The sequence below is a fragment of the Poecile atricapillus genome, chromosome 4 (assembly GCF_030490865.1).
Source record: "Poecile atricapillus isolate bPoeAtr1 chromosome 4, bPoeAtr1.hap1, whole genome shotgun sequence".
Classification (NCBI taxonomy): domain Eukaryota; kingdom Metazoa; phylum Chordata; class Aves; order Passeriformes; family Paridae; genus Poecile; species Poecile atricapillus.
In genome coordinates, this window is record NC_081252.1 from 12930568 (window position 1) to 12945665 (window position 15098).

Genomic DNA, 15098 nt, shown 5'->3' on the forward strand with positions numbered 1-15098 from the left:
AAAAAATATAAATTATATGTAGTCTGGGATTTTTTTGTAAATCATCACATTAAAATTTTATTGCATGTTACAAGAAAAATACTAAGAATATTGGTGGAGTCTGGCAAAGAACATTTACCAAAAGTTTATCTAAAACTGTATTTTACATTTGTATTCCTTAAAGACTTACCTGTACATATTTCCTTTTTGTCTTTTGCAGCCCCAGAAGTGATTTCAGTAGTTGTATTTTAAAAACAAATATTGAAAATAGGTCTGTAAAGATCAATAAAAAGCTAAATTATTCAGTACCAGGCAGAACAAAATGTTTTGTTCCACCTATCTTATTATTAAATATTGAAATAAAGCCTCTGAGTATTTTTTAAGTAGAGGAATATTTTAGCATCCTTATAAAAAAAAGGCTGATTCTAAATTCACCTAGATATGAATGATGGCTTATTTTGTTTTCAAATGCTGTTCTCTCTTCAAATTGTAGATAATTTAAATCTAAGGTGTGTCCTGTGCTAAACTCCCATGTAATAAACAAGAAAGATGTGTGTTGCTAGTTAATCTTTTGCTATTATGCAGTCTCTGCTTCCTCTGAACCACAAGATCTTATGAGGAACTAAAAAAATAGTGGGTTTTTTTATTGATTTTTGTTTTATTTATTTTTAGTTATTATTTTTTAAATTAAAATAAAATCAAAGTAAGCATAGTTAAAATACATTTGATTGAAGAATATTCACTTTTGCAAAACAATTCAAAAAACATTGGCTTTCTGCCTATAATGCATTTTATTTTTCTTCTGTAAATAACATTTTCATATAGCATTAACAGTCCATTTCCTTTCCTCTATGATGATAAATATTTTTCATGTCTGTATTTGGTCTTTAAAAAAACAAACAAAAGCCCTGACGTACTGCAGGCATATAAAACTTATACATGTTGAGTCTTTGAAGATAGATTTCACTGAAGTCTAGAAAATTTCTTGGTTCTTAATATTTTTTTTGTTGGCTCATTTGAATTCAGACCTCTGATGTGCTTTGTCTTTCCAAAGCTCACTACAAGGTCACAAGTTTCTGGGGTTGTAAGACTGTTCCAGCCTTCTTAAATTCTATCAGTTTCTGTTGCTTAAGTTTGGGGGTATTTTTATTGCTATTGATATGAGAAATGAAAAATGGAGAATTTGCAATTTTCTGTCCATGAGATCATTGAGTGCTTTATGTGGTGCCTCATATAAAATTAACAGAATTTGGAGAGGAAAGTAGAGAACATGAATATTCCAGTGTTCAGAAGAGAGAAACTGAGATAGAAGGCTGTAAATTTTTAATTTTTTTCATAAACCTTTAAAATATTCTGAGTTTTGCACTGTGTAATACAGTGTGGTACATCCTAGAAAATCCCCCATTGTATGACCAATGGCTAGGATGAGGATACCCCTGTGTTTATTTTCTTTTGACTCCTTTCAAGCAAATCTATAAGTAAAAATCCAGACCTGGACCAGACTGGCAGATACTGCAAGGTCAGACAGCAGCCTAGATGAGTTAGCAAAGTTCCCTTTCACAGTGATATGTCATTCCAAGCTTGAGATTTCTGCTGATTTATCTTTGGTGAGCACACAGCACAGTTCCCCCATGTCTCTGAGGAAAAGCAGCTGGCCATGGATGGCAGTGAATTGCATAGCAAGGTGATGGGTGCCACCACATGTGGCACAAGCCACCAGGCAAGTGAGAATCACACAAGGAACCTGGGCCACAGAGTGAGAAGCAGGTGGTGAGGATCCCACTGTTGAGGGATGCAGATTATCACACCCTGTTCTGGGCTGTGGGGTTTTGTGAGGACATGTGGTGGAAGAGAGCATCATCAGAGGCTGAGGAAAGCGAAAAGGCATGTCTGAGCCCTGAGGAGATGGGGAACAAGCTGGAGATGGCAATGGAAGGGCAAGTTGTTTGGCAATAGGTTGTGATGGAGGTGAAGGTAAGAAGAAGCCCCCAAGTAAAGCCAGCCCCTAAGGAGGGATCTGTGCTCATCACTCCTTCCATGGCATGCAATGAGGCTGCACTGAAGCAAGCATTAAAAGGCTAATTGTGTAACATGCAACATTATGGGGGGCACAACCCCAATCTTCTTGCTCACAGTTCAGTCAGTGGGAGTTTTGCCTCCTCCCTCTGCTTGGGATGAAATTATGGCAACTTGCTGTGATGAGAAGTTTACTTTGGTTGAATGAAACAGTCCTTTGTGTTGGAGTAGAGGTTGAATACAGTTCCACACTTTTCTTCCCTTGTCACCTCCCCCTGTTTTTGATGCTTGTTGCATAACCTTGTGTGCTACAGAAGATGCAACTCAACATTTTGTAAGGTTTATTTCTAGCAGCTTGCAGCAAACTCATGCTGGGTGTGCTGCTTTTCCAGTCCTTAAAATACAGTCGTTTTGGTGATGACTTTCTTTCACATACCCAGGACACATCATATGTCTGAAGTAATAAACTATAATTTATTTTCATGAGCAATGATGATTTCTGAAACTTACGGGTTTTGGTGCTTGTTCTCATGTTGTTGTTTTACAAGTTCAGAAGTACAGAAGTTTCTTGCCTTGGAGAAAGAAGGCAGTCATAGCCATTTCTACTTAAGTTTAGTATTTTTACCACGAGATGTGGAAAGGAGAAAAAACAAGTGGAGAAGTAACAGTTTGGCTTAGAACAAAAATGCAGAAGGCAATTTAAAATATTACTTGGAACCTTAAATATATTATACATCTGAGACTGCAATGGATTCTTCAAGTGTCCATTGCAGCCAGTAGCATTTTGAAATGTGATTTTCCTAGCATTCAAGGATTGTTTGACTTGTTTGCCATGACTTCAAGCTTTCTGTTATACAGGTGTAGTGCTGCAGGTATTGCTTCAAACTTTAATACTAATTTGCCATCAATATTCAACATTATGCTATTGCAAAAGTGCCATTTCTTAGCTTTGTGATTCCCACTTCCTCTCTTAAGCCTTGTCAGTATATATTCATAAACTGTCTCTGACCTCCTGCAGTTCAGTAGGTGGAAGAAAAAAAACAACCTTATAACATGTAAACATCAATGAATGCAACATTTATCACACAGGAAGATCTGACATTGTAAAGACAGCTCTGAGATTTTACTAACAGCTTTACTAAAATTTCTAGGCTTTCTTTACTATGTCTATGGGGGCTCTGAATTTTTTTTTGGTTTTTTTTTGTTCGTTTGTTTTTGGGTTTTTTTCCTGTTTTGTTTTGTTTAGCCTGGAAGTGTTTACTGATGTATAAAATAGGTTTATGTTGTATTATTTATTTGGAAAATCTGCTACCAGTTTCCACGGCAGCTCAGAGATCTAAAAAGGTGAATAAACTTTAAATATTTAAGATTTGGTGCCACCACAGATAGCATACGCTGGTAACTCCGAAGGTACTGAGAAGAATCATCTTGTGGAAATTTGTTAAGTCTAATGCTTACAGTAAAGGAAGAGACACTATCTGCAGAGCAGAAGGGAGTAATTCAGTTCCTCCACAGACATTCAGATCAGCGCAGTGTTTATAGGCATAAAACATCCAAGGGAGTATATCAGCTTAACGTGAACTCTGATACAATATACCTGCCTTTTCCCACATGAGAAAATAAATTTGCAGATGTAGCAAGTATTTACTAAATGAAAAGCGTTTCTGGCTTGCAGATTGCAAGATGTTTGTCATTTATCATACCTTTTAGACCATTCTTGTGCCCTGTCACTATAGCAACTCTATTGGCTTCTACAGCAACACCTGGTCCTATCAGTAGCTTTAGCCCATCAAAGTTTCTTCATAAATAATCCATGTGAAAGTGAATGTTGCTGTCATGTTAATTTGTGGCTAACCTGGTTCTGGCAAGTTTATAATTATATTTATGAAGCAAATAAAGCAGATTGTTTTCTTTTTCTTCAGTGATGACTTAACATAAACTGACGGAAACAAATAAAAGAAGTTTTACTGATCACAGTCAAAGTGAAAAAATAGTGTCATGAGGATGTTCTAGTTACCATCTCACAAATACACTCATAAATCTGTCTGTCTGACCTCTAGTTAATATTCATAGTGGTACTCTTCACAAAACATGCTTACTTTCCCAGTAAATACTGCATACAGCCTTTGGTTGCTAATTCCCTTCCTCATCCACTTCCTGCTTCAACTCTTTCCTACTCTTCCTCCCACTGAAGTCTCATCCCAATCCCTAAAAGTTAGGGATAGCATCCACAGACGACAAAATAACATTTACATCTAAAAATATTACCTTATCTCAAGAAGGACACAGTTGAGTTAAACTTTTGTTCACTGCTCACACTAAATGTGGATAATAGTAGGCTGAGGGTTTGCATCTGCCTTGACTTCCAGTGTCTTCTCTCCAAATGTGGGCCTAATTTTGTGGCAGACCTTTTCAAACATAGGCCAAATAACTGCTGTCTCTAGAAGTCTAAAATTCTAAATTGTGTTAATGCTTTTCCATTGCTCTTGATACCTGAATATATGGGCAGGAGATAGCTGGAGCAATAGAAATCTGCAATTCTTCCCTTCTGTTGCTTTCATAGACACATTGACTAGAAAATGTAATATTGCTGGTATAAAGTAGGAGCAAATAATCTTAGGCTGAAAATAAACTGTTTGAGAGACTGCAAGGGAAAAATGTGCCCACAGGACATAATATCCTCCAGAATTACTCCTTATACATCACTGTTCAAGTCTGATGAAAACTTTCTGATTGCTTTCAGAGGAAGAGACGGTTATCTCTTCTGTCAAGATAAACAGCTACGTTCACAAAATGGTGATTGTCATCAGTGGCAATCTGGCACTGAAAAAGATATGTACATGACATAATTATGGTACTCATCTCTATACTTGTTTGACAATAACTATTTAAGCTATTAGTAAATTTTTGAGGTTGTATTTCTGTTTATACGGTCTGACCAACATATATCTCTCTGGCAACTGAAATAAACTAATTTTATCTGTTAAAGGATTCCTAAGGCATATGTTTAATGTATTTGAGATTCTATTTTTACTGTTTCCTGTATTATAGGAGACTTTCATTAGTTCAGAGCATTGTGACACTTTTTGTACCTCACATCATAAAGAACAATTTCTCTGTTCATAATTGCACCTTCCTGCCAATTTTTCTTTCTTCCAGTCTCTGAAAAGAATTCTTTAAATACAGTATCTATGACATGATTTAGAAACCAAAGTAACCACATCAACTGACATCAAAGTACGCCTTTCTTCAGGAGTTAAATGAAGTCAGTGTGTACAAGACCTATTTTCAGGAGTTAAATGAAGTCAGTCTGTACAAGACAGCTACAACTCATGTTGTAGGATCATTGCCATAGAAAATTATCTTCTTCAGTTTGCTGCCTCTCCTTTTACAAATGCCAGTTCAGTTCAAAAGTGTCTGTGAGTTTATATCTGTGTATATAATTCATAGAGGAATTACATCTGGAGATGCTGCCTACTGAAATAGCTGACCTGCTTTTATCCCCTGAAGAATATTCGTTCAACGCATCCCCTGAAAAAAAGGATTTGCTTCTTCATCATAGTGTAATACTTACAACAAGGAAACACATGCATAAAAATCTTGTTGTACTGAACAAGGCTATTAATGCAATAGCAGTGGGACAATGTAATAAAAAAGAGACAGGGAAAAGAACCTCCTTGTCAGCTTCCTCACCACAAGGTAGGGATGAGTCAGAGAGGACAGTCTGCCTCTGTCACGAGAATGCAAAGTCCAGCTGGTGACTCTGACCTTACCACTTCCAGTGTGTACAAAGAGAGGACGCTCCCTATGAACTGTGTATCTCGTTAGCATTTTGAAAGAATTCTGTTCTGAAAGCTGAAAGGAGTTCAGAATATGGCTGACCAAGTAAAATTGCCATTATTGATGTACAAATACAGATTTGAGAATTTCTTGTTCAAGTAGCCCACTATGTAAAAATGAAGGAATTATACCAGAGCATCTGTGAAAAGTATATCAAATAAGATAGTCTCACATGTATTTGATACGAATCAAGTAATTAATTGGTCAAAACTGTAATTACAACTGTGTATATATCAGATTATCATATGATCCTAAAACAGTGTTGAAAACAGAATCCTTAAGGTATGGCATGGAAAGGCACTGTGATCCACCGGGGACACGCTCCTAGTAGAGACACTGCAAAGATTTGCTTTTGGCCGAGCCAGTAGCACAGATCTTTTTCATTTCAGGAAACGAACATCATGCGGTTCTCTGCTCTTCTGGGGCTCAGTACCTGGAGGGGAACCAGAAGCAACGTGCCTGCTCTTTTGGCTGAGCACAGTTTCTGCTTGACATGTCTTGGGCTGTTCCTTCAGGAGACTGACTAGAGGAATGAGTCATAAGTGTGGAGGTGGTAAGAATTCAGAAATCCTCTGCATAAGGAAGAAATGAGGTAATTATGCCTGCACTTTAGTCTTTACAGTGTACTGTAAATCTGCAACATTTGTCAATGAAAAGAACTAAGTGTATCCCTATAAGTCTACCATAACCAGCTGAATTATTATTCATACCGGGAATGTTTTTCAGGGAAAAAGAAGGTCAAGAAATGGATGAGACAAGTGAGGGAATGATGCATCTCCACAGTCTTTATTGAGAACAATTAGGTTCAGATTTTACGTAACATTCCTCACAAATATGCCTGTGGAAAGAATGGTAACATTTCTCATAATTTTTAAGAAGACTGCAACTTCATAAAATGTTTCTTAAGTGTTCTGGTATGACTCTTCCCCTTGTTTGTAGTAGGACTGCTTATGTGAAAACGTGACTGAGATTATTTGGTTATCTTTGAACTCTTGCTTAGTATGTTTCTGTAGCTGTGGCAGTTTGTTCTTTACTGCTGCTAGCAGTTTTTAGATTCAAATTTGGAGAACACCATACGCAGTTCTGTTCTTCCCTGTTTTCTTTTTCTTACACAGGTAGGAAAAGTATAAAACAATAACCATTTTTATGAGAAAAAATAGATGGCTTTGAAAAGTAACAAAATCGTTGGCTAAATATCCTTTTTTGAGAAACTAACTCTGATTTGATGGTGAAATAGGCATCAAGAATGTCAAATAAAATCTCTAGTACAATAGGGAGCATCATATGGTTATTTTCCACTTCCTTACACAAAACCTCATAAGCAGCTTTCTAAACAAGACCTCTAAAAAGTAACTACAGATAAAAAGTGAGCCATAATAAATAAATCTTACTCTCAATTTTTGGAGTTACTACAAATGTCTTAATTTACAGCTACATAATTTTTGTGGGAAAGAAAACTAAAATGAATATTTTCAAAATTTTCAAAATTTATTAACTTGATATTTTTGTTGGTGTCAGTAGTAATTCTACACTGATATAGAGCTGAGCTTATAATTTAGTAGAACAGCTAAAATTTAACCTAGTTGTTACCCACTACTCCAACCTAAAGCATAGTTTCACAACTTTTTCTGAGCTAGTAAAAAGATAAAATTTCTATTTGTATCACTTTGAACTTGCAGTATAGATTGCACTTGTTTTTCTTCAAATTATTGCCTCATTTAAAGTTACTATTTAATGGTTATTTATATTTTCTCCTTGTTTTAGTTCTTAGCAAAATGTTGCACAGTGACCATGTAGCCTCAAATCTCTAAGCTTTTCCCAACAATTGATCAGAATATATCTTAGGTGGAGAATTATTTAAGGTTGCGCAGCTGAAACACTGATTTTAAGTAGCTAATGCCATTCATCACCGAAACAAGGAGGTCTGTGGGACTGTAGAACTGGCTGACTCAATTCTCAATTTAAGTAGAAAGTTCAAGTGTACATCTGAAATAACAGAAAATGTTCTATCCCAGATATTCCTCAGCATAAAACACAACATATTTTTATCAGAGTACCTAATGTTTGCAAACTTCATAAAATATACATATACTTCTCCGTCTGATCTTAAAACATTTAGGATTTAAAGAAATTATTATAATGTATCTCATGTCTATGTGGTTTTGTTCTTTTTATTGTATTTTTAGGTAGAGAGGAAAGATAACAAAAGGAACTTGTAAAGATAGAAATTAAATTCTTGTTTGTAAAATGAAAATGAGCACTAGGAAAAAAAAAAAAAAATAGAGGACCCTTAAATGTTTCTATAGGAATGTTTCTATCTCCTTGTGTACGTACCTGGATTTTCTTCCCATGGAAATCGAGGAGTGGGAAGATGGTGCATAGACGTGATGCTGTAGTTCACTACCAGTACTTGCTGGGTCCTGGGATATCCCCTTGGAGCTCTGGTTAATGAATTAAGTCCCACTTTAACAGGGCCCACAGCCTCTGCAGGGACTCTCCCTTGGTGCCCCAGCTCTACACCTCCACACCACAGCTGCTGTGGTGTTGAGACGTAACACAGAGCTCACTCTGAAAATTGTGGGATGTTCGGGAGGATGACTGAAAAAGAGCAATGAGATGAAACTAGTAGCAAATTCAGGAATGATGGGAAAAAATATAACATTTGTTTAGGAAAGGCCTCCATCTGTCCTTCAAAGTTATGGTAAAAATCAGATTTCTTGGGTTCCTAGTTCTATTTAGAGGGGTTTTTTTGTGGTCATCTAGTTTTATTTGTTCTGCAAACATTTATTATTATCCCAAGTAATTTTTCAACCTATTAAGCAGTTTAATTTTGAGAGAAAAAATGTTTTTCAAACCTCCTAGAAGTTTAAATTGCTTTCAATTTTCAATAGTTGTCCTGAGGGAAGATATTTTGTCAATAATGAGAATTTGGGGAAAAAATAAGGGGAGTTTGAGTTCGTCTGTTTGCTTGTGCTAGATGAATTATTTAAAAAAAATTGTGTCTCACATTCATGGCTGTTTCCTCTTTCTTACTGGGTTTTGGGGGGAGATGGGATGGGCATGGGAGAACAGTATGAGGATTTCAGAGGATTTCAAGGAAGTTCTTAATACTGTAAAACTGGCAAAGAAAGACACTGGAATTCATAGAGAGAAGTAGAGTTGCTGTAGAGAGGGACTTAGGATAAAAGGATGTAAGTCATAAATATATAGGAAAAAGTTTGTTAGCCATACCACTTGTGAAAGAAGCTATTTAAATGCAGACATTTTCTGGAGTTTGAGATCTTTTCATTAATTTCTAGGTTAGCACTTTAAAATGGTTTTCTATAAATTCATCACTTGATAGTTTTCTCCCATTGGAGAAAGGCTTCCTGTATTAGATTTGACACCTTTATTTTTATCCCTTTCAGAATTAGTGCCAAGTAGCTCTATGCCACATGCACATGTCTCTATTACAGGCAAACCCCAGGAAGCTCATTAAGTTTTTTTATGGCTCCTATGCACTGCTGGAGCCATACCTAAGTGGAGTGTTTGACTGTCAGTGATTAGATACCATGAGGGTACATACACTTCAGGAAATACCATAGCTGGCATATAGAAATAGACAAGTGCAACAGCACAGCAGAGGATGAGTTGTTTGGCAGGTATTTCAGTTGCATAAACAGTAACATGAGGTTCCTGACATTGGCTTCCACCTTTGATTGTAAAATTGTTTCTGAAAGAGCTTCTGTGGAACCACAGAATATTACAGAGATCCTAAATGCAAGAAAATTTTGGATGTTGAAGAGCAGATTACTGCTAGTTAAAAATTTTGCTGTTCAGAACTTTCTTTTGAGTGCTTTGCTGCAAAATACTTTGAAGGAAAATGTCCTTGTGGGAAATGTGACATTGCTGGAATATTTGATGGATGATTGGTGGGAAATAGTCTTTTTGCTCAAGTACTCAGGTTTAACATGATGCTTATCATAAAGATGTTAAGTGACAGACCAGAAGTGTGACAACAGATTGGCTACTTCTGTCAGCTCTGTAACTCTTACTGTGAGTTTATATTAGTTTTTTGTGCTGATGATCTTGAGGAACTCATGGTCTTGTCACAGTGATCTTGGAGAGTAGTCTAGCAAAAATACTACAAAGAAATAATCTTTTCCTTCTTCCTTTATTACTTTTCCTTTTCCCAAAATTTCTGATTGTCTGTTAAAATTCTCAAACTGTTCCTTTCATTACCAGTCATCCTTTCTATTTCAGATCTTTAGATCACTGTTTTCTGTAGCCCAACTTCTGTAGTTTCATTGTGCAGTTTTTTGTTTTATTTGGGTGGGTGGGCTCATCTTTCATAATAAAAAGTAATTTCCAACACTTACAAGAAAACCATATTCAAATGACAGACAAGATCATACGGCAATCAGGCCTTACGGTGCACACATACGTGGACTCAAAAATGTTACCAGGCAGGGCCCACAAAGGGGTTTGTAGCACCTGTTTACATGTAAAGACATTTAATGCAGCTCTACTATTGAATAGTAGTCTAGCACTGCCCTTAGTCAGTGCATGCTGCTATCTGTATCAGTCTGGCTTGGAAATAAAAATGTATTTGAAACATCAATCTCCCTTGTTTAAATGGTTCAGGATGGTTTAAGTTGTACTAAACAAATAAAATACAATAATTTTCTGAAATTTTGCCACCTTCATGATTTTGGTAGGGGCTAAACCAGCCCCTTGTTGTGTTAGTGATGGCTGGGACTAGCAGGATGCCCTCACAGTCCAGGAGGATAGAGCAGGGAAGCTCTGCCATGGCCTCTCCACTCAGCCACTGAGCAGGGGATGAGTGCCAGGCATGGTCAGCACCTTTACCACCCCATAGCCCAGAGCACGACTTGGCTTCTCCTTTAAGTTAGAATAACCATGAGCTGCTCTAATTTCTGTTGGCAGAAAGAGCTCCCTGGAGGCATTCCTCTGTTTCTGAATACTTTGTGTTAGTCGGAGACGCTGCTTAAGATACTTCTGTCTGTGTCAAGGACAGGGAGCACGTTGCATAAAGCACTTTGCTCAGGGGCCTGTTAAAGGCACCTTTATGTTTCTAATGGACTAGAGCATTGCATGAGGCATTAATCAGAGGACAGGAAAGATCCCCCTCCTTCTTTCAAGAATTATTAGTATCTCACAGACCACAGTTTCATTTTCTTACAGCACTTCACAAGCCAACTTCAGGACTTATTACTCAGGGACAGTAAAGGATAAGAGCTTCAGTGAGGCAATATATTTACTCCTAGGAAGAGTATCTTCTGTCATTTCTCATTTTCTCTTTGCTTTTGAGCTTGCCAAGGATCAGTTCTGGTGAGATGTGAAGGGAAACGTCACAAGAGGTCACTGTGACAAGACTCCCTAAGAAGGTCTCAGAGGGCCACTGATAAGATATAGGGGAACATTTTTTTACTTTCTCTAACAGCTTCTACAAAACAAGAAACTCTTCTTCACCTACCTCCAATAATAACCCACATACAAAGTATAATTTTGCAAGGGGGTATAATTTTTTCCATACTTGAAACAAAATTAGAGACAAAAGAGTACTAGATATATACCATAGATTATCTCCATAGCAATATATCGTAACCTTAGGAAACTACTTAGCCTAAAAGAAGTATGTTAACCCTTTGGTTATTTGTCTAACTAGATGCAAAAAAGACTCCTGAATTTCTCTAGTCAGCTAATTTTGTACTGTTACCCTTGCCTTGCCTTTCGTTTTGTTTTAATTTTTTGAAAATAAAGTGTTTTTTTCTCTATTCTCTCTATATCTTTTCTACTCTGTTAAATTCTCATAATTTATTTTCATCCCAACCTGTATTACTTTCTGGCTTTCAAATAGAAGTGAAGTTGCAGTTTTCAGCTTCTATAAGGGACAACTGTCCCAATGGACACCAAATACCTTAGAGGTGTAGAAGGTGGAAGTGCTAAGCACATCTGTTTCCCCTTGGGCTGTCTTTCAGTGACTCCTGTGCCGTTCTAGTTGTCCCTGGCCTGTTTATATATGGCTAGAAACTGAGAGAATAAATGAACTCGTGATGCATAAAAATTTACTGGTATTCTGGGGGTTTTATATTCTTTGTTTTGTAACACTGTTGCCAGTGCTGCTTTCCAAAAAATCCATAGCAAAATGTGTCACCTATTACATTTCCACTTCAAGGAAAGGGTGGAGAGCACTTTTTTAAGACACGGGTTCATCATCAAAGTACTGCACAAAAAATGAAAGGAAACTTGCAAGAGAATGGTAGAGATGTTGGTTGAAAAGGAGGTCACCCTGAGGAGCATTCCTATAAAACCCCAGCTGTCACCAGCCCTCAATCAGGCCAGGCAGGAGTTTGCTTGTTTGCTGGAGTACAGAGAACTTCCAAGGATGAGTTTGCACAGCCTCTCATGATAACACCTTCCAGCCCTGCTCTCCAGTCACAACAAAAATCTCTTTCCTCTACCATCCACAGTGAGAAGAATGGGCTGCATTTTGTTTGTAGCTGTGTAGCTGCAGACTCTACAGCCACCTACTCTCCAAGCCAAACAAGTGCAGCCTCCTGTCTCTCCTTGCAAATCCTGTATTGTAAGGATGTTACCGTCTTTTAGCCTTCTACGGGATTTTCTCAGAATTCTCAACATCTCTCTCAAGCTGGGGAGTTCAAAAACCAGTGTTTCCGGTGAACCTCAGCACACACTGAATTAAAGGGTGTAATAAATGACCTGCTGGCTGCTCCCTTCCCAACATGTGCATGTAGTTTGCCTGGTTGCTGTGAGAGCACACTTTGTAGCTCTTTTCCAGCTAGGCATCCACAGAGCCTGCCAGAGTGCTTCCAGCGCAGCTCTTGCTCTGCAGGCTGGCTTCCAGCCTGTGCTGACATGCAAGGTTATTCTGCCCTAGGTGCAGAACTTCTTGCTTTTGTTTGTTGAACTTGAGCTGGCCTGATGCTGAAGCTTTTCAATGTCCTTCTGGACTGAGTGGGTAAAAACTCCCTGCTCAGATATTGAACCTCTGAAATGTGCTAAATTTCAGACTTAGCCAATTTGACCACATTTAATTAAGTTTATCAGAAGAGTGAGTCTCTTCATTATTATTACAGACACAAAGAGCAGTTAATTTCTTTCCCTTTTCTAAAAAGCAGTCTGAAGAAGAATGTGCTGCTAAAATATGTCTGCTCTTGACCCATGTGCTCTAACTTGACTTAACATCTATTCTGTTTACTCCCAAAGGCCTGAGTTTTATCATCCTTGTTTGCTGTACTGAAACTAATCCAGAACAGACTAATCCAAAAACGCTTCAGCTAGTCCAGTTAAAAACAGGCATTCTGGATTATGGCTGGCACATTCCAAGTGTTGCTGGTTTTGTAGGCATAGTTAACTCACTGACTAATTCATTTCAGAATCATCTTAAGCATCAGCATTTTTTAAAGGACAACATCAAATTCTGCTAGCAATTACTGTGTTTTATTTCATTAATCAACACAAAGCTGTTCTTCAAATGCAAAAAAAAAAAAAAACAGCAGTAAGATCAGGGATTTTTTTATTATTTTTATTGACTTAAAAGGTCTATTTCTTGTTTTACTTCACCACTGAATCATTTCAAAATCACTAGAGGCAAAGGTGTTGCACTAGTATAAAATCAATAAGAAAGGAGTTAAAAGGCCATACTTTCCACATGCAGTGAATGAGAAATGAAAGAGAGGTTTATAATATCATAAACCTTGGAACTGTGTCTGGTAATTATCCCTGCTATGGCCTGCCAGGGAAATGACCACCATCTGTTGCTGCCCACCAGTGCCCTGAAAATACAATCAGGCTGTGAGCATTCGCTGGAACTAGGAGCAAACTAATCCTCTCCACTTCAGCTCTTCAGATTACATGTAATTACGTGTAAGATACAGGCTCAGTCCAAACTGATTTTTCAGACTTTGGAGTTGTGAAGATTGAAGTAAATAACATTTCTCCTATACTCACTGTTCAGCTTCCCCCTCTGTATCTGTATTTCATAGCTTTTGTTTTTAAATTGCTGGCAAAAAATGGCTACCTGCTGAGACTTGGCTGTGTTCTCTCTAGTCTGTGCATTTAGAAATGGGACTTTTCCTCACAGACCAGCTTTGAGCCAAAGTTAATCTTTTTCTTTATGAAACTGAGATAAAACTACTTTTAAAATAAAATGTTTCAAGGTTCTGAGGGAGTTTCAGTAATATACACACATCTCTGTAAAGAATATATAGGAACTAGACCATGGTAAGACAAAGTGTGATAAAGAAATCTGCTGAAATGAAAGAATTGAAAGTAGGAAGAAATAGCATGGAAAAGTTAGATTAGAAGAAGGAGGAGGTGAAAGAGAAAGGGAAAGAATCTATAAAGAATACAGGGCAACCTTAACTCTAGTGTGACTGTACTTGCTTCTAACTTTCAATGCAATATAAAGAGGTGCCTACACAGATGTTGTTTAATACAAAAAGAAGGAAGATAGAAAAAAACGTCTAGTTCCTTGCCAGGTCCTATTTAGTGCTTCACAGTACATAAAAGAAATACGAGCATGTTCAGTCAACAGCTTCAAAAATCAGAGGAATATGGAAATAAAAAAAAAAAATGGGAAAATGAATAAGGCAGAAAGGAAGGAAGGAAGCAGCAGAGGGATTCTGCTTTATTTGCTCTCCCCCATTTTAAATGGATTAAAGATTTATTAAAAATTAAAATGTAAAATCACTCTCAGATAAACCAAGTGAGAATCGCTTCAGCTGAACTAGATAATATCTAGGTCCCAGAGGACCTAATTCTTCTTCATCTGTTTTTGGCTACGATATAAAGGGTCTCTGAATCACGTGCAGTGGTCTGCAGCAGTAATAATGTATTCCTTAGAGCTATGCTACTCACAGACAGAATGCAGGACAAGAGAGGCAAAGCCACTGGAGAGGCTTTTTTCCTGTGTTAGATTAAGCACTTTGGCTTCTCTGAATGAAAACAAGACTATGGTGGTATTAGATACCAATTAATGGTGAAAATAGGCTCTGTCAAAAGGGGCATTTCCCAAGAGATAGCCATTAGCATTTTTGGCCAGTGTTTGGAGGTAAAAAGGATGAAGGGCCCAAGCTGAACTCAACTAAATTGTGGACTGTGTAAAATCAAGGTTGTGAATATTCTAGAAGAATGTTGTAAAGTTTTCTTCATTTAATTGTGAAAGTACCATTAGGGATTCAGATGGAAAATATTATATTAATATACAGTTGTGTTACAAGGAAAAATAAATCCACAGG